Source organism: Camelus bactrianus, chromosome 3 (genome assembly GCF_048773025.1).
Source record: "Camelus bactrianus isolate YW-2024 breed Bactrian camel chromosome 3, ASM4877302v1, whole genome shotgun sequence".
Lineage (NCBI taxonomy): Eukaryota > Metazoa > Chordata > Mammalia > Artiodactyla > Camelidae > Camelus > Camelus bactrianus.
In genome coordinates this window covers 49,432,819-49,455,490 of record NC_133541.1, presented here as the reverse complement: position 1 = coordinate 49,455,490, position 22,672 = coordinate 49,432,819, and the positions used below count along the sequence as shown (strand labels likewise).

At 42.2% G+C, this 22,672-nt stretch overlaps 1 protein-coding gene and 1 pseudogene across 7 annotated transcripts in view; both read left to right on the top strand.

Annotated features, from left to right (window-relative positions):
- The window catches only part of LOC123611656 (large ribosomal subunit protein eL29 pseudogene), a 110,940-nt pseudogene extending 94,953 nt beyond the window's left edge, over positions 1–15,987 (top strand).
- ZNF366 (zinc finger protein 366) overlaps positions 1–22,672 on the top strand; it is a 287,106-nt gene that overhangs the window by 95,201 nt on the left and 169,233 nt on the right. The window lies entirely within an intron of this gene.

The following is a 22,672-nucleotide window of genomic DNA, read 5'->3' as shown; positions in this document are numbered from 1 at the left end:
GAAAAAATAATTGATATCGCTAATTATCAGAAAAATTCAAATCAAAACTACAATGAGGTATCACATTGCACCAATCAGAATGACCATCATTCAAAAGTCCACAACGATAAATGCTGGAGAGGGTGTGGAGGGAAACCTCCTACCCTATTGATGGGAGTGTAGTTTGGTTTAGCCATTATGGAACACAGTATGGAGATTCCTTAAAAAACTAAAAATAGACTTACTATCTGATCCAGCAATCTCACTCCAGAAGAAACTCTATTTTGAAAAGATACATGCACCCCAGTGTTCATAGCAGCACTATTTACAATGGCCAAGACATGGAAGCAACCTAAATGTCCATCGACAGATGATTGGATAAATAAGTTGTGGTATAAATATATAATGGAATACTACTCAGCCATTGAAAAGAATGAAATAATGCCATTTGCAGCAACATGGATGGACCTAGAGATCGTCATTCTAAGTGAAGTAAATCAGACAGAGAAACAGCTATGCCATATGATATCACTTACATGTGGAATCTTTAAAAAATGACACAAATGAACTTATTTACAAAACAGAAACAGACTCACAGGTATAGCAAACAAACTTTTGGTTACCAGGGAGGAAAGGGAGTAGGGAGGGATAAAATGGGAGTTCAGGATTTGTATATACTAACTACTATATATAAAAATAAACAACAAGGTATAACACAGGGAACTATATTCAGTATCTTGTAATAGCCTATAATGAAAAAGAATAGGAAAAGGAATATATACATATGTATGTATAACTGAATCACTATGCTGTACACAGAAAATAACATAACATTGTAAACTGCCTATACTTTAAATAAAAAAATTTTTAAAAGAAAATATTTGCAAATCATGTATCTGGTAAAGTGTTGGTATCTAGAATATATAAAAAACTCTTACAACTTAATTAAAAAAAGACCTAATTTTTTTTCAGTCTTCAGTTTTATTAGGTAGAATTGTTACAATTTGACTGCACATATACAATGTATTGTATGTAAATACATATACACAATAAACTGCACAAAAATGACCTAATTTTAAAATGGGCAAATATCTTAATAGACATATCTCCAAAGTAGATATAATGTGGTGAAGGAGTACATGAAAAGATACTCAATATCATTAGGTATCCGGGAAATGCAAATCAAAATCTCATTGAGATATCACTTCACATCCATTAGAATAGCCGTAATAAAAAATAAATAGTAACAAGTATTGACAAGGATGTGGAGAAATTGGGATCCTCAGCCATTGCTGGTGAGAATGTAAAATAGTATGGCTACTTGGAAGAACAATCTGGCAGTTCCTTAAATATAGACTTGCCATATGACCCAGCAATTTCACTCCTAGATACACCCAAGAGAAACAAAAACATATATCCATATAAAAAGTTTTACATAAATATTCATAGCAGCGTTGTTCAAAATAGCCAAATAATGGGAACAACCCAAATATCCATCAACTGATGAGCAGATAAATAAAATGTGGTATATTCATACACTGGAATATTATTCCAACAAAAAGGAATGAAGTTCTGATATCTGCAACAATATGGATGGACCCTGAAAATATGCTAAGTGAAAGAAGCTAGTTATAAAATATCACATATTGTATGATTCCATTTATGCAAATGTACAGAATAGGTAAATCCACAGAGACAGAAAGCAGATTAATGATTGCCAAGAGCTGGGGTGGGGGTGGGAGGGTGGAAGTTTGGAGAATTGGAAGTGACCGCTAAAGTTTCCTTTTATGGTGATTAAAATGTTCTAAAATTGATTGTGGTGATGGTTGCACAACTCTTTAAATATACTAAAAACCATTGAAGTGTACCTTTAATGTATGAATTGTATGGTATGTGAATTGTATCTCAATAAGACTGTTATAAAGATAAACAGAAGGCCAGGAGGGCACTCCTTAAATGGGAGGAATGGGGATTTGACAGGAAGTTCTTAGAGTCATTGTGTGAATACATGTGTGTTTCAATGTAGTGAAGCAAAGCTTCTGCGTTCTTAGAGAACTGAGTGGACTGTGTGAAATAGAAGGTTTCCTTGAAAAGTGTTTACTGATTTCCTTGAAGCAGGTATTGGCAGTCATGAAGATGTATGTGCATGAAGACTGGGGCCAAAGATAGATTCAGGGCCTGTATGCTTTAATAAGAATGAAAATATGAGTGTATAATAGGGAGGAGAAGAGGCAGAAGAAGAGGAAAAAGAAGAGGTGTTGGGGGAGGGGGAGGGCAAAAGGGGAGGGAGGAGAGAGGTAGGTAGATAATTTGCATAAAAATGGTTAAGTGGGAAAACAATTAGTCCCCATCAAACCGGGACTAAGCCTCCCACCTCTCCTACCCTGGACTTCTTTCAAGTGTCTGCTTCTGCTGAGAGTTCCTCTGAGAACATCAAGAGCAAGTGTCATGCAGGCTCTTTATTTCCAGTGTTGGCTTCTGCTCTTCTCCTTTGCTAAACTGGGCTGAACATTGTGAGCCTCACTGCCCCCTCAATCCCAGGATTGGGTTCCTTCTAACATTCTTACTCCTTGAGGGCAAAATGGGTACTTCAGAAGTAGGTTCCCAGTTCTCCATTTCAAAGGGAAGACGCTAAGAGAAGGAACTTAATTTGGGTCCCCTTTTCCCAGCCAGGAAAAGCTTAGTCCTCTGATATGGATGCCCCACTGTAGTCCTTCAGTGTCCTTGATGCATGAGGTCAAAGGGTCCTGACAATTAGACAAAAGGGAAAAATTGCAAACCCTTGTTTTTTGTATCAGAGTAATAGTAATTATTTTCATTTACATGATTTGCTTATGCCTGGTTACCAGGTAGCACAACGATTATTTGTACTGGAAAATCTGAGTCAGATTAATTTTATCGTGCATTTTGATTACTAAATTCTTTCCTTAAATGCTCTATTTTCAGAGCTTATTATTTGTAACATGGTCATGACTTCCCATAGCTGAAAACAAAATGAAAAGGAACAATTGTGTGAAATGTTTTTGACTAAACCTAGTAATTAACTTTTTTCTCCAGCAGTATTTTAGGACAAAAATCTCAATATGGCCACATTTATACATGCTCTTTTATCTTGCTGCAGGGCTAGAATCAGAAACGGACTTAGTTTACAAATTTCTATGGTCCCTCATCTGTACCACGTGATAGAATTAAGGCATTTCCTACTTAGAAAATGCTTTCTTAGGAAAAGAAAAGAAATCAGTGCTGTTTGGTCTTCCTGGTACATAGGAAGATGCCTTCTCAGTGGCATAAGTAGGTCATTGTTATTCCGTTCTCTTCGGCTTTCTGCAACTGTTGATCACCCTCCCTAACTGCAGTGGTGCTTTAATGCTCTTTTGACAAATAATTCAAATAATTTCGACCAATCACTATTTCCTGTTGATCTATACCCTTGATTTTCAAACCATTTTCATGAAGGAGACTTGAGTTACCATTACTTTTACCTTTTATGGCCAGTGGAATTGTCCCTTAATTTATTTTCAGCAAAGCAAGTATAGTCACTTGTATATCTTTTCTTCAGTCATTAGTTATCAAAACTATACACAGAAAAGAAAATGATGGCTGGAGGAGAGACGACATCTGAGTGGATGGAGTGGACAGTGTCCCTCAGATTAAGAAAAGTAGATTATGTCATGTTGGAACCCACTGGCTATGTGTCACAAATTGTGAAGGGTCTGAAATTTTACCCTTCTTGCAAAGTATCAAGTTAGCCTGCCACAGTTTCGTGGATGCCAGTAGAAGACTTGGGACTCCTGGATTAGAGACAAAGAACAGTTTAACTCACAGCAATAGCAGCTGCTAGCAATATTGAGTGGGTTCCCTGAACCCCAATTCTCATAGTGTGATATTGCTAGGGCTAGGTGACGCCTGCACAGGCAGAGTGTTGCATTACAGGCAGCTGTGACCTTACCCAGATCTTATACAGTGGGCAGTAAGCAAGCCTACCCTTTGCTCTGGAGGGAGACACTAGCTATATCTTCCAAGGCTTTTCATTATAGAAATGTTCTTGGAAAGATGGTCAGGAACAAAGGGCAGTCAGTGCCTCACTTGTAAGACATGCAGAGACCCACAGAGAATTGCCTGTCAGTACTGAGAAGATATAGTTGCATGCTGTTCACTGCACAGACTGGCTGGCTGTGAAAGAATTACACACTAACTGTGCAATTCAGCACCAGAGTGAATTAATGTCAACTATTTTGAGATAAGTATGCTGTATGGGTGGTGCTAAAAGAGATGTGCTCTTTCTACCTGCCTGATGTCTGTCTTGCCCCTCCAGCTGGCCTGTAAACTCCCCGTGTGTCTATATATCTCTCGCGGAAGAGCACAGAGTTGACTGACAATGCTAAGGACAGTGTAGGAACTGAAGGATCACTTCTTCTTTAAAGTTCAGAAGGCAGCTCTATGAGGGCTCCTCAGGGCTAAGGATGGTGAAATGTTAGCATTTTCAGGATGGTTTCATGTTATTTTCTAGTATTCTGGTCCAAAGTCCAAAAAAGAAAAAAAAAAATCCTTTTCAAAGATGGCCACCTAGAAAACCGGTTCACTCTGGTCCTGTTAAGTCACATACATCCTGGGGACTCGGTTGAGATCTTGTTCAGAGGGGGCAGGGATGGGCTTGCTTCTCCAGACTGATGTGGAAGGCTGCTCCCCGAGGGCCCGGGGAGCCACAGAAGACCACAGTGGTGGTGAGGGGTGAGGAGGACCGGCCAGGAGTGAGCAGGAAGAGAGGCTTCATGCTGCTAGGTGACCGTCTAGCGGGGGGAGTTGGACACACCTAACACTCACCTCCAAATGCATAAGCAATAATGCTTAGCATGTAAAATTTGGGAAACACAGAAAAAAGACCCTAGCAGTTACACTTTTGTAACCCACAGGTTACCATAGCTAACGTCTTGGTGTACGCGGAGGCTGGAAGGTGGTGTGAACAGAGTGTGTGATCAGTCATCCTGCGTTTAATTCCTGACCCCACTGCTTACACCTTGGGTGATCTGTTTAATCTTCTCAGTCTCAGGGTGCTCATACCTACTTCATACCATCCTACCCCATTGTGTCTCTCTGAGGATTAATGAAAGAGGTAGCACGGGGCCTGGCACACAGTGAGTACTCAACAAACATGAGTTATTATTGTCTTTGCTATTCTTTTCTCTCTCAAATACTGTCATAACTTACATATTATTTTGGAACCTGGGTTTTAAATTCAGAAATATATCATGAACATTGCTTCTGATTTGGGGGTTCTTTCTTCAGGCAAATGGATTTCTTACTCAGCAGTGGATCTCTAACTCAAGTTGACCACCCAGGAAACAACTAGCCAGTCTCTGAAGAAGTGCCCAGGCAACTCGGGGCATGTTGTTCTTGGGCCTGATTTGGGCAGTGGCCAGTGAGGAGAAGCCACAGGGTCCTAGGAGAAATAACCAGAAGCGTTATTCTTTTGAGGGCTGCAGTTAGGACCTTTCCAATTCAGCCTGTGCAGGTGATTCACACTCTTCCACCTCCTTCACGTCACACAGCTGAAGAAAGTAGAGTTGTTTGATCCAGCTCATGAAGCAGTGTGACACAGTGTATTTACGGGTGACCTGGTGTCAGACACTTTCACGTCAGAGATGACACACTTTTCTTGCTCTAGATCCCAGCTAGAAACCTGAGGAATTCTCTCTACTGAGCAGTCCTTTGGGCCTGCAGGTACCCATGTACAGGGCCCAGGCAGCTTTGTTATAAGAAAGGAAAATCAACACTCATATTCTGCAGTAGGCAAGTAGTCACTGAGAACCCCACAACACTTCATACCTTCAAAATAGTCACCCTTAATGGTACCCCATAGACATCCTCCCACTGTTTTCTCTGGACTTCCTGTGTTCAAATCCTAGCTCTGCCATTTCCTAGCTGTGTGATCTGGGGTAAGCAACTTAACCTCTCTGTGCCATGCATCCACATCTGTAAAACAGAGATGATAATGATACTTACCTCATAGAGTTGTTACAAATATTAAATGCGTGTGTAAAGTGATTAGATCAGTGCTGGCCTGTGGTAAATAAAGATGATTATTGTTTTTAATCATCATCATTATACATGAGTCCCAGAGTTCTCAGCTTGATTAGGGCGATTATTACTGATTTTCCACCAGATTCTCGAGCTCCCATACACATTAGGTTAGGGTCGATCGTGGCCTTAGCACCTAGAAGGGTGGCTTTGTGGAAAGGTAACTCTCCCCTCTGCTTTGGGGCTCACTTTCCATTTTAGTAGTGGGAGAAGAAGCAGGGTTTGTTTGTATTTTCGCAAGAGCCCACTCATCACCCCTAGTCTTGTCCCATCTTGACGGCAGAAAGGTGTAGCCTCTCTTATAGGCAGCTCTGCTGTCTAGGAGCCTCCGCTGTGCTCTCACTCGGTACAAGCTGGTAAGGGAGTAGGGATTTTCTTGGAAAGCTTTTCTGTGCCCTGCAGACCCGAATGAGTTTCTACAGTGGGGGGGGGGGGTCAGAGTGCCCAGGACTTGCTGCTACCAAGGAGGGATCTGAGGGCATAACAGCAGCATGGTTCTCAGGCATCTGGCCCTTTGGACGATTTTTAAACAAGTCACTTCTGAAATACATCTATACTAATGCCTTTTGGTTATGTGGTGATAATACCCCGAGCCTGGCAGCTCTGTGATAGAACAGGGCCTGACAAAGCCTCCTCCCTGCCACGACTCTGTGTAGGTAGGTAATGTGTCTTCAGCCCTTCTCTGGAGGAGGAAGCAAACAGCTACAATTGAGGGGCAGACTGGGAGTGGGTGTGGAAAGACATTTCCCAGAACAGCAGCATGCTGTGGAGTTTATCCTTAAAGAAAAGGCCATAATGGCAGGATTGAAAATTCTGGAGATGGATTTTCATGCAAGCCTGCAAAATCAGTCTTATCGTTTTATGTCTAAATCTCATCCTTTAATTTAACTATTAAACTCACTTATTGAGCACTTACTCTGTGCCAGGTCCTGAGCTAGACCCTGGGGACACAGGGATGAATGAGGCATATTTCCTGGCCTTCAGGAGCTTATAGAATGGCAAAGGGATGCGTTAGCAGGTTACTTCTCCTTCTTCTCTACCTTTTGTCTTTTTTTTTTTTTTAACAGTAATTTATTAAAAGTTCATTGTGACAAAGATTGCTAGGTCTCTAACCAGTATAAATCTTCCTTTCCTTTTTACTAACAGAATCCCTGTATTGATAGAGATGGCAAGGTGTCCACTAAAACATCCCAGCCTTCTTTGTAGAGGTATATGTGTGAGGGGCAATGGAATGTAATAGGAAGTCACTAAGTGGGGCTTACAGGGAAAACTTTTTAAAGGGGAATTACTCAGCCAGAAGGCCCCAGTTGTCTTTCCCTGCATCTTCCTTCTCTTTGCTTGGAATTCTTAAGTGAGGGCTAGAGCCAGTAGTCATCTCTTAAGCATGAGGACAAGGGCCATGCCCTAAGGATGGTAGAAGTTAGAGCTGGAAGGAGCCTAGGTCCCTCCTAACATTTTGGAGTCATCAGACTCAGACTTCTTATTTTATAAGGGGAAAAGAAATCTCTGCTGGATTTAAGTCAATATTTTAAGCCTCAGTTACTAGCAGCCAAACACAATTTCTGGTTGATCTATCTAATAGATGTGGAGCACAGTGTAGAAACAGATCTGATTTTACCCCCTAAATGTCAAGAAGTGAAGGTCATAGAAATCTAACAAATAAGCACTTAATATTAAAACACAGCACATCCATTAATCTTTCCCAGTGTATAACCAGAGAAACTGACTAAGCCTGCCTTTTCCTCCTATGTCCTCCATAAGAATGATGCTTGAAATACAGAATTCCCCCACTATCTGAAAGTAGAATGTTTCTATGAAACCTTTCCTAAGCTGAAATGGCATAAATTGAAGAAGCAATTACCTTAGGACACATCTTGCTAATGGATGCACAAAATAAACCGAGATAAAGCACAGATGCTCATAGACACAGTTCAAAGCTATGGCCACTTGGTGCTGAGATGCTGAGTGTAGGTCCTGGGGAAGGAGCTTGGCGGTGCCACTTTCACTGCTCTGCTTGGGCTGCACACTGTCTTAATAATGGCTCCTGCAAAACAAACGTTGAGTGCTATTTTTACTTTCTGCCTTTTTTTGTGAAAGCTAAAGTCCTCTTTGGATTTATGTCGGTTAGTGAATACAGGTACTAATGTAGTTCTTTGTAAAAGTGAATTGGCGTAAAGTGAACTTTGGAAAAGCAAGGGATACCTATACCCTTAAATCCCAGTCTCTCTAAGATTTGACACCAGAGAATTAAATTCACAGAATTAAATGTTTTATTTCATCTTTGTTGGTGTTAGATGGTAAGCTCAATTTACCTTTTTTTCTTAGTAGAGTGTTCACAAATACTCAAAACTTTTATCAGAAATCCGGATTGTTTTATCCATCTGCATACTTCCATTATGGTTGTACTTATAATAATGCTAATGGAATTGGAATTTTTAAATTCATCTAGCACACATTTTTACTCATTCCAAGTAATAGTAACAATAGCTTGTATTTACTGAGTACTTACTATTTGCCAGTCACTGATAAATACTTAAACATAGTCTCATTTAATCATTTCAACATTCCTATGAGATAAATTCTATTATTATTGCCATTTTGCAGATGGGGAAACCGAGGCAAAGGGAATTTAAATAGCCTGCACAATGTCACACAGCTAAGAAGTGATGATGGGATATGAACTCAGCTAGTCTTAAAAGTATGCTATCCTGTCCTGAGATAGATGAGTGACTTTAAACAAAGCTATTTCCTTACACATCAAAAAGGAAATGTATTTTCTAGAAACTTTACTTAAATCAGCCCAAGGGCATACTGAATTCACCCAAGATCTTGGGCAATATCTAGGAAGCCCCTGGTGTTAAGGAATGGCAAAAAAGTTGTTCCCTTATTTGAAGACAAGAGACAATGCATACAATATTTGTGCATTCACATTCTCATTTGCAGCATCTAAATTTCATAACCATTCAGTTAGGTAGGATAGGAAGGCAGAGGAAACATTCAGTATTCAATGCCTGGTAAATAACCAGATGCTTATCAGAATGGTAATCTGCTTGATAACACACCATTTATTGGCTTCCTTCTCTTACCTGTCCTACTTGCCTCCTCCCCTATCAGCTTCCTGGGGTCACCTCCTAAGTAAATGGATTGCATTCAAATCTTTGTCTCAGAATCTGCTGGGGAATTCAAGCTAAGATTTATATTATCTACAACATCCATTCATTCATCCTTCCATCCAGTCTTACCAACTTACCATATGCCTGGAAACATATGAGGTACTCAGGATAAGAGAGAAATAAGTCACTGCCCTTGAACTAAAGTTGCTCCATTGAATGGCTTTATGCCACATCACCAGGAAGAGATATTCAGTATACTGGCTGCCAAAGCAGCATTGGAAAGACTGGAGAATTCCCTTTTTAGAATCCTGAAGAGGACTTTCCCAGCAGAATCATCCTTGCAGGGGCAAACACTGCCTGCCACACAGTGGATGTTCAAGAAATATTTACTGAATAAGTATACAAATGGACAGAATGAACAGATAGGTTAATTATAAAGTAGATCAGATCAGGTTTTCTCTGGGATCCATCTCTCTTGTTTCTGAATCCTTGCCCCCAAACATTGTAAATTCACAATTGAAAATACGATCTCAGAAAAATTAAGAAAGTCTCTCAGGTAAGATGAGTGCCAAATCCCTCTTAGCAAATATTTTACACTTAAGAGGGAGCAGGGAGACAGATGAACCCCAAAAGCCCATTTGCACAGGTGTGGAGAGATTTGGGGGTGGCAGTCTTTCCTGGTACATTGCAAATCATAGAATACAAATAAGGTGAATCCTAGCTGCAAGAATGAACAAGGCCATGTTTTGAGTTCCTGTGTTATCACTTATTATGTGCAACCCATGAGCTACCACTTGTGATCCCTGTACATCTGGGAGTTCTAAGAATGACAGCTCTTAACCCTCTCCACCTTGCCGTGTGGATGGGGCCTAATGAGCTCTGATCCCTGAAGAGTTGCCACAAGGATGAAGGGTGCAAATAATCAGCGTTATGGGAGAGTTCATGATGGGATTTGGTTCATGGTGGGCTCTTGGAGGACTTTATGGAAGAGAAAGGGCTTGAGCTGGTTCTTGGAACATGGGTAGGATTTGGCTGGGTGGAGAGAATAGTGACAAGTCCTCATTTATCAAATACTTACTGTGTGCAGGCTCTGGGGTAAGGGGTCTCAAGCAGAATCTTGTTTAATCTTCCCCAAACCCAAACAAGCACCTATATCATTACCCTGTTTTAAAGATGAATGTTAGAAAGGTTAAATACTATGCTCATTACAAAACAATGAATGAAAGGCAGAGTCAAGTTCAGATTCGGGCAATCTATTTCCACAGCCTGTCCCTCTAGCAGACATTTTGAACTGCTCTATGCGATGCTATTTCTTGGCGGAGTTGGGGTGGGGGGGTTGGTTGATATGGAGGGAAGTTAGAAATGAAAAAAAAAAATAGTATTCTGCAATGATCATGGCCTTGAATGACAGGATGAGATTCCATCCATTGCTTCCTTGGGAGTGAGTTTCTCCTTGTAGGTCTGAAATAGAGAGGAAGCAGAATCTATCTCTGTTATTCTCAGTGTGTAACACATCACTGAGCATGCGTATCTGAGTGTTGACAATGGGTCCTTCAGGTGTGTGCTCAGGTGTCTCATGCAGAGAAGGCTTCAGTGTCCAGGTTAAACCTAAGGGGGAAGCAGGCTAAATTCTTCTGAGTGCCTCCTTGAGCTGTGGAGCAGAACTGGGCCCCCTCTTTGCAAGGGCTCAGCCTGAGACACACTTGAGTGTCAGGTACTCTTGATGTACCATGGCCTGGCCACCAGAACAGCTGGGGCACTTGAAAATGGAATCCACACAGGCCTTGCTTTCCCATGTACCTCATCTGCTGCCAATGTTGTTTCTTTCTGTAAAAATTTTTAAATTGTGGTAAGGTACACGTAATATAAAATTGACCATCTTAGCCAGTTTAAATGTAGAATTTAGTAGTGTTAAGTACATTCACACTGTTTTGTAACTAATCTCCAGAACTCTCTTCATTTTGCAAAACTGAAACTCTACACCCCTTAAACAATTCCTCATTCTGCATTCCTCCAACCCCTGGCAACCACCATTCCAATTTCTGTTTCTATGAATTTGACTGCTTTAGATACCTCATATGAGTGGAATCATACAATATTTGTCTTTTTCTGACTGGCTTATTTCACTTAGCGTAATGTCCTCAAAGTTCATTCATGTTGTAGCATTTGTTAGAATTTTCTTCCTTTTTAAGGCTGGATAATATTCCATTGTATGTACACACCACATTTTGCTTATCCATTCATCTGTTCATGAACACTTGGGTTCCTTCTGTCTCTTAGCTACTGTGAATAATGTGGCCATGAACATGGGTGTGCAAGTATTTCTTCGAGATCCTGCTTTCAATTCTTTTGAGAGTATAGGCCATTGTTTCTTACGTCCAGTGGCTACAGAAGAGGGAGAAGATGGAAAAAACTACCCCCCCACACACACACAAGTAAAACTTCACCTAAAGTTCACAGATGACTTCTTAAAAAGCCATAAAGACTGTATAACAGCTCAGTCCAGGGAGGCGAGGAATCTGTAGCCATCCTAAGCAGTTCCAAAGGCAATTTCTAAGCCTAAAACTTTGGGCAGCTGACAGTCCTTATAGGACTAGAAAAGAATCTTGAGCCATCATATCCAATTCCCTCATGAACTCTTTTTTAAAAAAATAGATTTGTTTTCTTTTTTTAATTCTTTTTAAAATTGACATATAGTCAGTTTACAATGTTGTGTCAATTTCTGGTGTACAGCATAATGTTTCAGTCATACACATACATACATATATTCCTATTCATGTTCTTTTTCAATATAGGTTACTACAAGATATTGAATATAGGTCCCTGTGCTGTACAGTAGAAACTTATTGTGTATCTATTTTATATATAGTAGTTAGTGAACTCATGAACTCTCCAGTGGCACCAATGTTGGGTCCTTGCTCTAGATTCTGCATTCAGCTGGACAGTATTTGGAATTTGTTCTCATAAAGACTAGAGTCTGGATAGGAAGCCCTAGATCCAAGCCACAACAACCAGCTACTTCCAGCTCTGCTCCAGATGTCCCAGACAGGAGTCGAGTCTTGAAAGAGATTTTCCTGTCTCTTTAGCTGTGGAAAGAAAGGTGCAGCCTATCACCAGTGCCCAACAGTACACTATCTGGGCTCTCAGGGCAAGCTGGATGGAAGTGCGGTTTGCTCCAGCCTTGCTGTTTAGGACTAGATGCACAACAGATGTCCTTGACAGAGACCATATGTACCTTTCCCTCTTCTGGGAGAGAGGAGAGGGCTGTAGGACTTTTCCATGTCCCTTAAAGGGGACTGGTCCTGGAGGAATAAGGATAGCCCGCAGCACAAGGTGAGGATGCCTCATCTCTCTGGTAGGGGCTATTCCTTCTAAGGCTCTGAGCTGCAAGTGCCAGGCTGTGACTGGCTCCAGGGAGACGGGGGTGCGGCAGGAGGCAGTAGAAGTCAGCTCAGGGCTCAATATTCTTTGCAGAGAGCCCACAAGGGAGGCCTTGGTGCTCTTTGTCCTTACTCTGCACTAAGGGAATGTCTAGCTGCCATTCCACCTACAGGCTGAATGAAACAGGCCTGGTCCCAGAGGCATGCATCCCAGAGGCTGTGCTCTCTGGCTCGGGCTGGGAGGGCTCCCTGTGGGTGCAGTGTCAGGAGCACAGACCAGCCCCTCCTCAGGGTCTGCACTTAGGATCCTGTTAGAGCTGGAAGGGGCCCTAGAGATCATCTGGTTCCAGCCAGTCATTTTACAGAAGTTTTAATCGAGGAAGACATGTGAAATGACTTGCCCTAGGCCACAGCTTTAAAAAGGAGCAGATCCAGCAGTGTAACCCAAAGGCTTCTTTCCTCTGCCCTGCGGGGCCTCCTCTGAAGTTCGGAACACAGTCTCGGGCTAGTTGTCTCCAGCATGATAAACACCAGCTTCAGTCAGGAATGAGGCCATCATGAGGACCTGTACCAGGCTGACCGGTAATAACAGATGCATGCAGGCAATGGAAGATTTGGCTTTGGTCCGTTTAAGAGACAACTCTTCCTAAAACCTCTGTAATTAATTAAGTTCTCAAAAGATTCCCTCTTCACAGAGAGAATCCATATTCTTAGTTCCAGTTAGTTAGTCTCCTGAGCTGAGCAAATATCCTCTCTGCTGGTCACCCAGGTAAAAGTTCTTTTCTGAGACTTTGAATTTATAAACCTGAATGATTTTTTCTCTTAGTGGGTCTATCTCCTGTTTTTCCCTGGATTGATTTTCTGTACCTGGACATATGTGACCTGTCCTGGAGGGAAGCCCCATTAATGCATTTCCCAGAAATATAGAACCTCCTATACGCACCCCAGGCCCTCCGGACTGCTCAGCTATCACCAATCCCTGAATGTCTTCAGTAAAGTATTTTCCCCACACGCCACCCCACCATGCCCCAACACTGTCAGGTAAGAGAAACTTGAGGGGCCAACTCAGTAATACACAAGACTCCAGGATTCACATTGTTTACAAAGGGAGCCCCAGAAACTGAGCGTCAGTTAGCCCTTTGGTATTATTTGAAACGGTATTTTGAAGACTGGACTTCAGGAGGAACAATCATGGAAGGGGTTATCTCAGCTGCCTATTTACCATGTGACAGCTAAAGCTTAGAGAGCTGAGGTAAATCTGCCTGCATCAGCAATCTTCCCCCACAGGACACACAGAAGTCTAAAGAGAACACAGCCTTCTCTCAAAGGATGGTGTGCTGTCTTGTGTTTCCAGGACCCAGTAGCACCTCCTATGCCTCCTCCCTCAGAGGTGTGTCAATGAGGGAGCTTGTGAGGCACTGGAACATAAAGTCACAGGGTTGGAAGAGACTTGGAGATCACCTATACAAGCTGTTTTCAAATGTGTCTTTAGCAGAATAAATTATCTAAAGTCTTACAGGGAGGCTATAGCGGATGCTGTTGGTATACCCTGACTGTATCCCCTCAGCCCACCTCAGTGGTCACCTGCAACAGATTCTAGATGCCTCCGAGGCTCTGATTGGTCAGACCTAAGTCTCATATACCTTTTGGAATTAAAGGAACAGGATAGTCCCAGCTCTACATCCTGAGACTGGAAGAAGGGGTGGTTTCCCAAGGCACATTAGGGGGTGTTATTGGAAGGAGAGTAAGTGGATGTTGATGAGGCAAAACAGCAGATGCCAGTTCTAGCAGTATTACTCAAACTTGAATGGGCATACCAGTCACCTAAGGATCTTCTTAGACATAGATTCCTGAAGATTCAAATTCAGAAAATTGGGAACAGGGCCCATGAATCTGCATTTCTAAGAAAGCCAATGTTGCCAGGGCCTGGCTATTGCACTATGGTGCTCAGTGACCATTAAATTTCTCAAGCCACTGCTGAAGCTCCTGAGTATGCCTCTGGAGGCAGGCTCTTTGAGGAGTGTGTAGAATATGGCCAGAGGGAAGGCCGCTCCTGCCATATTTTCCTGGGGATTACTGTTCTCTGCTCTTCCTGAAGATCAGCAGATGACGGGACTTGGCCAGAGGATGCGTGTGCAGGGTACCCAAAGCTATCACAGAAAGGCTTTTCCTCCAAGTCTCTTTGGGGAAGACATCTTTCCCCTTCGGATCCTTCCCTAGGAAGTAGCCTTCTGTCTTGGGAAGAAGAAAGAGAAACAGAATGCAGTGGAAGGACCCAGGGTGAGAGTGGGCCATATGGGAATAATTTGTCCCTCCTAAAGACAGAAGTTTCTGAAAGTAGAGCTAGTGTCCTTCTTCTTCTCCTAACCCCTCACCTTCTGCAGAAGGTGGGGAGGGGTTGGACTTCTAAGGCACTTGGAAAAAACTTGGAATTGCCACATGCTGGGATAGGCTCCTTTCAAACACATCCTGATATACTTGAGAACTCACCCACTGAGATAGGAACTGAGTTGAGGTGAGATCTGATTGGTTCCTCAGCTGCCAAGGCAGATGCGGCAAACTCAAGTCCTGTCTTACCTACCTAAGCCAGCTGAAATGCTAACAATTCCAGTGCAGCCCAACAGAAATACAATGGAGCTCTTTCTCTTCTGGTCCCAGGCAATTCAGGATCTCCCGGCTCCAGTGCTGACATGGCCAAGTCGAAGAACCACACCACACACAACCAGTCCCGAAAATGGCACAGAAATGGCATCAAAAAACCTGATCACAACAATATGAATCTCTTAAGGGAGTGGACCCCAAGTTCATGAGGAACATGCGCTTTGCCAAGAAGCACAACAAGAAGGGCCTAAAGAAGATGCAGGCCAACAACGCCAAGGCCACGAGTGCGCATGCTGAGGCTACCAAGGCTCTCGTAAAGCCCAAGGAGGTCAAGCCCAAGATCCCAAAGGGCAGCAGCCACAGGCTCAGCCAACTTGCCTACATTGCTCACCCCAAGCTCGGGAAACGTGCTCATGCCCACATCACCAAGGGTCTCAGGCTCTGTCAGCCAAAGGTCAAGGACAAGTCTCAGACCAAGGCCGCAGCTTCAGCTTCAGCTGCGGCTCTGGCTCTGGCTCCCAAAGGTGCCCAGGCCCCCACAAAGGCTCCAGAGTAGAGGCTTTCATCTACTGATGTGAAGATAGAAGGACTGGTGTGACCCCTGGGCTGCTGTCTGCATGGGGCTCATGTCCTCCTGTGCTGTTTGTACAAATAAACCTGAGGCATGATCTGTCAGTCAAAAAAAGAAAGAAGTACAGTGGAGACAGAATATGAGTCTTGCATGCAATTTAAAATTTTTTAGTAGCAGATAACAAAAGTAGAAAGAAAATAGATGAACTTGCTTTTAATAATGTATTTTATTTAATCCAATCCACCCAGAATATTATCATTTCAACACATACTGAATTAAAAAATCATTACTGAGATAGTCTACATCCTTTTTTTCATACGAAATCTTTGAAATCTGGTGTATCCTTTACAGTTGCAGCACATCTCAGTTTGGACTGGACACATTTCAGGTACTCACTCCCTACATGGGCTAGTGGCTGCTGAATTGGACAGCACAGCTTAGTCACAGCAGGCCAACAGCTGTCCTCTGTCTCTTCCCGATTTTCTTCTTCCCGAGTAATGTAGGTGTCACTTGGATGCTGAACAGAGATAGCTCCAGGCCCAGCAGGCAGAGGTTTAGCTGCAGAAAGCTCAGACTGAAGAGTGGCAGCTAGCTTGTTCTGTGATCACATCTCTTCTGTCTTGGTGGCTCTGTGCAACGTGTGAGTCATTGCAGGGCAGGGAGTCTGGCAAACATGGTGGGCGAGGTCTTCTCTATCCTGAGGCCTCCTTGAAGGCTTTTGTGTGTGTGAGGGCGGGAGGGAGGGACTGACACAGTGGAGGATGGGATGGTGAGGGAATATGGAGGGATGTGTCTGGATTCACAAAAATAGACCTGTATCTGTGGGCTGGTTACAAAAACTCAAAATACCATTTCCTTGCACAGGGGAGGAGCTGAACGAGGGATATGTTAAACAGCTATGTGCTTTTGTGATTGAAATATTCAGGAAAGATAATGAAGACCAGGGCCCTCGGAAGTGTCAGGATCTGGGGCTCTTTTTTAAACTGGATCCTACAGTCATCTCAGTTTTCCAGAGTTGTGTCTGAAGAGGCATTTTTCTTTCCTGTGTCACACATCTGTTTTCAGTACCTCCTACTTCATTTGACCATTTAAAAAATCTGCCTCATGTACAGTCTTCCTTTGGCTTCTACAATGTGCAGATGTGTTATCTTTGAAAAGCAGTTGGTCATGTGCTTCCTCACAGGTCGTGGTCACAGAGCTTGGACTCTTTTGGGAGGAGTGTTTTACTTTAGTAAAAGCAGTAGCCATCGCCAGGGACTATGAGCTTAAGCTGAACTTGAAGCCTATCTTGTTACTTGCTAGACCTCTGCCAAGTTACTTAACCTCCCTGAACCTCAGTTTCCTCTTCCACATCATGTGAATAATAGTAATTCTTCTCTCACTGTGATGCTGGGAGGAGCAGATGAATAATGTGTGTACTGTGCTTAGCACAATGCCTGGCCCATACCAGTGTGATCGTCTCTCTGTAAAAAAATATCAGCTCTTCTGTAGTTCAGTGCCATGGCTGGCCAGGTGGAATCCTCTCATTTACCAAACTGCCGTATGTTTAAATTAGTGCAACAGGACAGATGTGGAAGATAACACACAGAGACGAGGGATTTGGCCACAGCTGCTTAGGGAATTGGTGGCAGAACTCAAGACAAAATCCAGAATTTCTATTTCCCAATGCTTATTTGGCAGGTTTTTTCTGGGTCTCAGAACCAGAGTCTTAAATTTCAGAAGGAATAAAGAGGAAACAGAAAAGGCAGGCTTTGACTATGTAAACACAGAGCCAACATAACAGCCTAATATAAAAAGGCAAAACAGAAATCCTGAAATATAAGAAGTACCGGACATTCAATAGGATGGGCTAATATGTAGTCACTAAAAATCCATATGGTGAATATTGATTTTACATGGGGAAATCCTTTGATCTACATCAAGTGAAAGAAAAAACAGGAAATAAAACTGCATATAAGTTAATGCTAAACATGTAGTGCTCTAAAACCAAAATACTCTAAACCAGATGTTGTGTTTGCTTATCTCTGTCGGATAATAGTTTTTTCTTGGAATTTCATTTGTTTCTGCAATGAACACTCACTACTTTCATAATCAGGAAAAACAATGAAGGTTATGATAGATTTCCAGTCTCCGGTTTCCACCAGGGAGCCTGTAGCTCATTCTCATCTCTCAGCCTTGCAGGACTCCTAGTGGTTTCAAAGCCTGCTTTGTTTACAAAAGGATGATTATGTGGGGTGTCCAGGGAGATTGACTGAGAGAGAACAAAGTGAGACATGTTTTATTGAAGACACTAACCAGAGTCGAGACACTTTCACAACAAAAAACCCTTAATGAATTCAGTGGATGGCTGTTCCGGTCAAAGTAAATTGGTTAAATGGGAAATGGGAATGTTAGCGAGCTCTGAAAAGGAGGATGACGATAGACTTTTAAAATCTATCTCTATAGGGAAGAGATCACAAATAAAGTCCACGATGATCATGATTTTTATTTACCCAGGGATGGGTTCACTTGGTTTATCAGGAGTCTGATAAGGTCAGAGACAGGGGCTCGTCCCTCCTCCCCCCTCATCCCACTGGCTTTCTGACTACCTTCCTCCAAATCACGTATGAATTCTGCTGCCACTCTCCCAGGCCTCAAGGTCTCACCCTTGGCCGTCTTCCTAAACCTGTCTATTGTGTTATGCTACGCAATTGAAGTTCTTTTGCCTTGCATCTGTTGCTTCCTCTCTGCCCAGCCACCTTGGGTCTGTCCATTGTACCCACATTTCTTTGTTGCATCCAACCCTGCATTTGGCCCTTTGCCCATTCCTCAGGTCATTGCCCTGCAGCTTTGGTGCAATTATCCTTGCTCCTCTCTCATGTCTAGTCTCAGCTCCTAGCACCCCTGCCACCTAGGTCAGAGCCCTTCTTCTGTGTGCTCAGGAGAGATGGCTGATCAACACCGACCATTTGATTTCTGTGCCATGACCACAGAACCTCTGTGACTTTGTTATACTTGACAGTCATTCTTTAGCCATAAGACCATGGAAGACTGGAAGGTGGACACTGACTGGCCAACACCCACCCTATGAACCTGGTTCTGCCACCTCCTGATTGTGAGACTTTGGTCAATTTACTTAGCCTCTCTCAGCCTCAGTTTCCTTACTTGCAAAATGGTGGTAATAATAGTTACCTGACGAAGTGAGTTATTACATGTAAAGTGCATCTAACTCATCTGGCACATAGCTAGAATTCAATTAATATTAGTTTTTACTATGTTATTATCTTATTACAGAAGCAACCTATCTATCATGTAAGAGCAGGGGCTCTGGAGTCAGACAGACCAGCTTAAACTGCACTTCTGACCATGACTACCTATGGCACATCCAGGTGCAGCAATTCCTTCTATAAAATATATATATAAAATCATAAAGAGTACTGACTCTAGTACTTTCTGTAGGGACTGAGTGAAATAATGTACATGAAGCACTTGCAAAATGCCTGGTACACAGTGCCGCTAAATGTTTGCTATTGTTTGCATTACAGATGACGGACGGCCTCACCAGCTTTTCCTAGGAAGGGTGACTATGAAATTATTATTACCTTTATAGCATTATAGAATTGACACTTGAATTCTAAAGTAAATTGAGCTTTTATGGTTGTGCCGAAGAATCATAATGGCATGTGAGTGAGATTAGAATCAGAATTGGCAAGCCGAGTTTTTCCTCTGTCCAGGAGAATGAGCTCATTTTGTCCTAAACCAGATTCTGTTTGTCTCAAGTGCACATGAGCTGAAACCAAGGGGCCTCTGAATGGTTGAATCTTGTGGCTAATGACAGTGTGTTCGGATGCATGCGTGCATGATAATGTTAAAGATCTAGTCTCTTTGCTTCAAATAACATAAAATAAAAAAGATAATCCACAAAGTTATATCTGTTCAAGACTACAAAAGTGACTCAAAATCAACGTGGGAATCACTCGAAACAGGAAAATATGACCTCATGGAGTCAGCTAGGGGCGGCTAGTCATCTTCTAAAGAAAGCCAGCCTTTGACATCATTATAAACCTTCCCTAATTTAGAATGACCATAAAGCTCAAGGAGGGAAACTTTCCTCCTTGAAGGAAACATGCTTTATGAAAACTAAGTCTTGTCATCACGTAAATCAGCCACACATGAATTTCCATTTCCTGAAAGTCTCTGTAGTGAAATCTACCTGTTAGAAAACATAATTGAATTCTAGATTTACCAAAACAAATCACTCAAGTACTAATGCAATAAGAGGGTTGTTTTGCACATGAAATGGGACGTTTACATCAGATAATAAAAATATTTTATATCCATTGGCTCATTAATCATGACTGAGCTTTATGAACCAGGTACCAGATGCTTTTTCTAAGAAAAAATAAACACCAAGGGATCCAGGAATCAGGGCTAAGTACTGAGAACACCAGTGGAAAGTTGCACATCAGACTGAGACCTCTGTTTTCAAACCTAGGTTCCAGGGCCCCGTGATTTTCCCACCCAACTCCTGGGTAATTGGTTTCTATGACTGGGAAGAAGTCCTTGAGGTTAAATCTGTTTAGAAAGAAGCTAAGCACAGAACAGCTGTTGCTCCTGACTTCAAGGTCTATATGGATCGGACAGAGATGATTAAAAAGGAGAGGAACATCCAAAACCAAATAGAAATACAAACTCAACAGCTATCCCCAACTAAAGTGTAGTTTGCTTAGCAGAGGCTGTTAAGTAAAAGTAGAAGACTATGCTTTCTGAAAAAATGGCAATATAAGGCATATATAGTCAGTATTTTGTATGCTTCACGACGACAATGATCAGACAGTGTTTATTAAGCTACTATGTGTGTCCAGTGCTATGATGCCTGTCATACAAATCAGTCTAAGCAGAAGGGGGTCCTTCTCTTACACTTCAGAGTGCTTACAGATTGCTGCAGGTGCTTCTTAAAACACGCACTCCCAGGCACCGCCTCCAGAGGCTCTGATCCGGTAGGTCTCAAGTAGGTCTGAGAATCTTCATTTTTCTTAAAGAATCACATCAGGTGGTTCTGATACAGGTGGTCCACAGACTGCAATTTGAGAAACACTTGATTTAGCAAACACCATAAATTATAAACCAAATCAGAACTCTACACACTACCCATTGCAAAAGGTGGAAGACAAATAAATCCAACAATATAGTTAATGTAACAGTTCCATGAGAAAGCCAGTATATTTAAAAGCTGTCTGAAATCTGTTTTTAAAAACTTGCAGGCAAGTATTTAAAGGGGCTAGTTAGCCCCTACGAGGCATGAAACTGAACCTAAAACTAGTCACTTTATTTAATAAATGGTATTAGTCAATACCATGCATACTGGTATGTAGTAGTAGTTCAGTGGTTCTCTACCTTGGATAGATGCATATTAGAATCATTTAGGAGCCCAACTGATCTGGACTGGGGCCCAGGCATGGGCATGTTTATAAAACCGCTTAGGTAACTGTGATGTGCAGATAGAGTTGAGATTCACTGTCCACCTCCTGTACCCATCCCTACTATGTCACACATAAACACACACACACTTCTAAAAAAAAAAAAAAGATAGGTAAGGAAACTACTTTACAGAGAGATTAAGCAATTTGTCCAGGCCATAAATCAGAGATAGCCTCCAATGTCAGAAAATTAGACAGCAAAATTGTCAGGGGAAGTGAAAATACTGATTGAGAAGAGATTGTGAAATCAAGCTGCTACTGGTTTCCATGCAGCCCAGGAGATGAAAAAATCTGCACTAAACAAAGGGAATTGCAGAAAAGACTATCTCATGGGAGTCAAAAGTTTCAAAAAAGAAATGTTTTCCTTTGCTGAAAAGGGGCAGAAAAGTACTAGAAACTATTCCAAGGAGGCAAATTAACTTGCTTTCTCTGGTGAGTAGAAACAAGGTGGTTAAGGCTTGTGTGATATTCAGAGGTACCTGCCACCTTCTGCCTTTCTCCCCATCAGAGCCTCTGGCAGTCTTTGTTCATTGTTAACAGCACTCTCTCCCCTGGAGGCTAGGCCCAGCCTCAAAGCACTTCTTCAGACAGCATTCACCCACCAGGGCATCATATCGGGCACGTGAGTTGGAATCTGTCTGCCTTCTCTGGCATCATGAGGAAAGTAAACTCTGTACTCAGACCTTACTTTGAGTGCCCACTTTGCCCAATCCTAGCTATGTGGTCTTGGGCAAGTTCCCCTCTAAGTTAAGTAGAAGCAAAATAAATGCCCATCTTGTAGTGTTATGTAAGTTAAGCGACAAATGGAGTGTCTGGCACATAGTAGGCCTTAACTAATGGTAGCTAGAACTATAGGTTGTCGGTAAAGTCATGGGAGTGAACATAAACACTCCCATTAAATAAAAGCCCTGGTCCTTCTCTGTCAGTTATACTTAGCTCACCTAGAGAATTATAGAGGCCCGGGGGTTGTAAGCTAATAAGCAGTGATTATTTGTGGGTGTTTATCAATTTGCTTTGATTTTCCCAAGTTAAAGGATGAGGAGATTAAAATTCAGTATTTTAAATACCGTTCTATGTGAGGAACCTCATAAGGGAACACTTCGGGTCCTTTAAAAGTTAGACCTGCTATCACTGGCAAGGAGCACAGAACCTGATGTAAAGCAAGTAAAATAAACACAGCATCTTTATATGTTATGTGCTACAGAATCAAGGTAAATTCTCACAGAACAAAAATAAGTTAAGAGAAATAATTATGCATGCAAAATGATATTTTTTTCTTTAAAAGGGTTATTATGCGCTGTGTGGTGCTGGCCTCCCTGGAGGTGCTGGCCGCCCACGGCCTTGGGCCTCTCTGCTGCCAAGATCTGGGAGCTTTTGTGGAAAGGCTGGGGTTTTGGTAGGTGTTTGAAAGAGAATAGAGCTGGCAGATGCTCAGAAATCAATGGGTTTTAAACCTGCACAGAATACACTTTCTTTTCCTGCAGATATAAG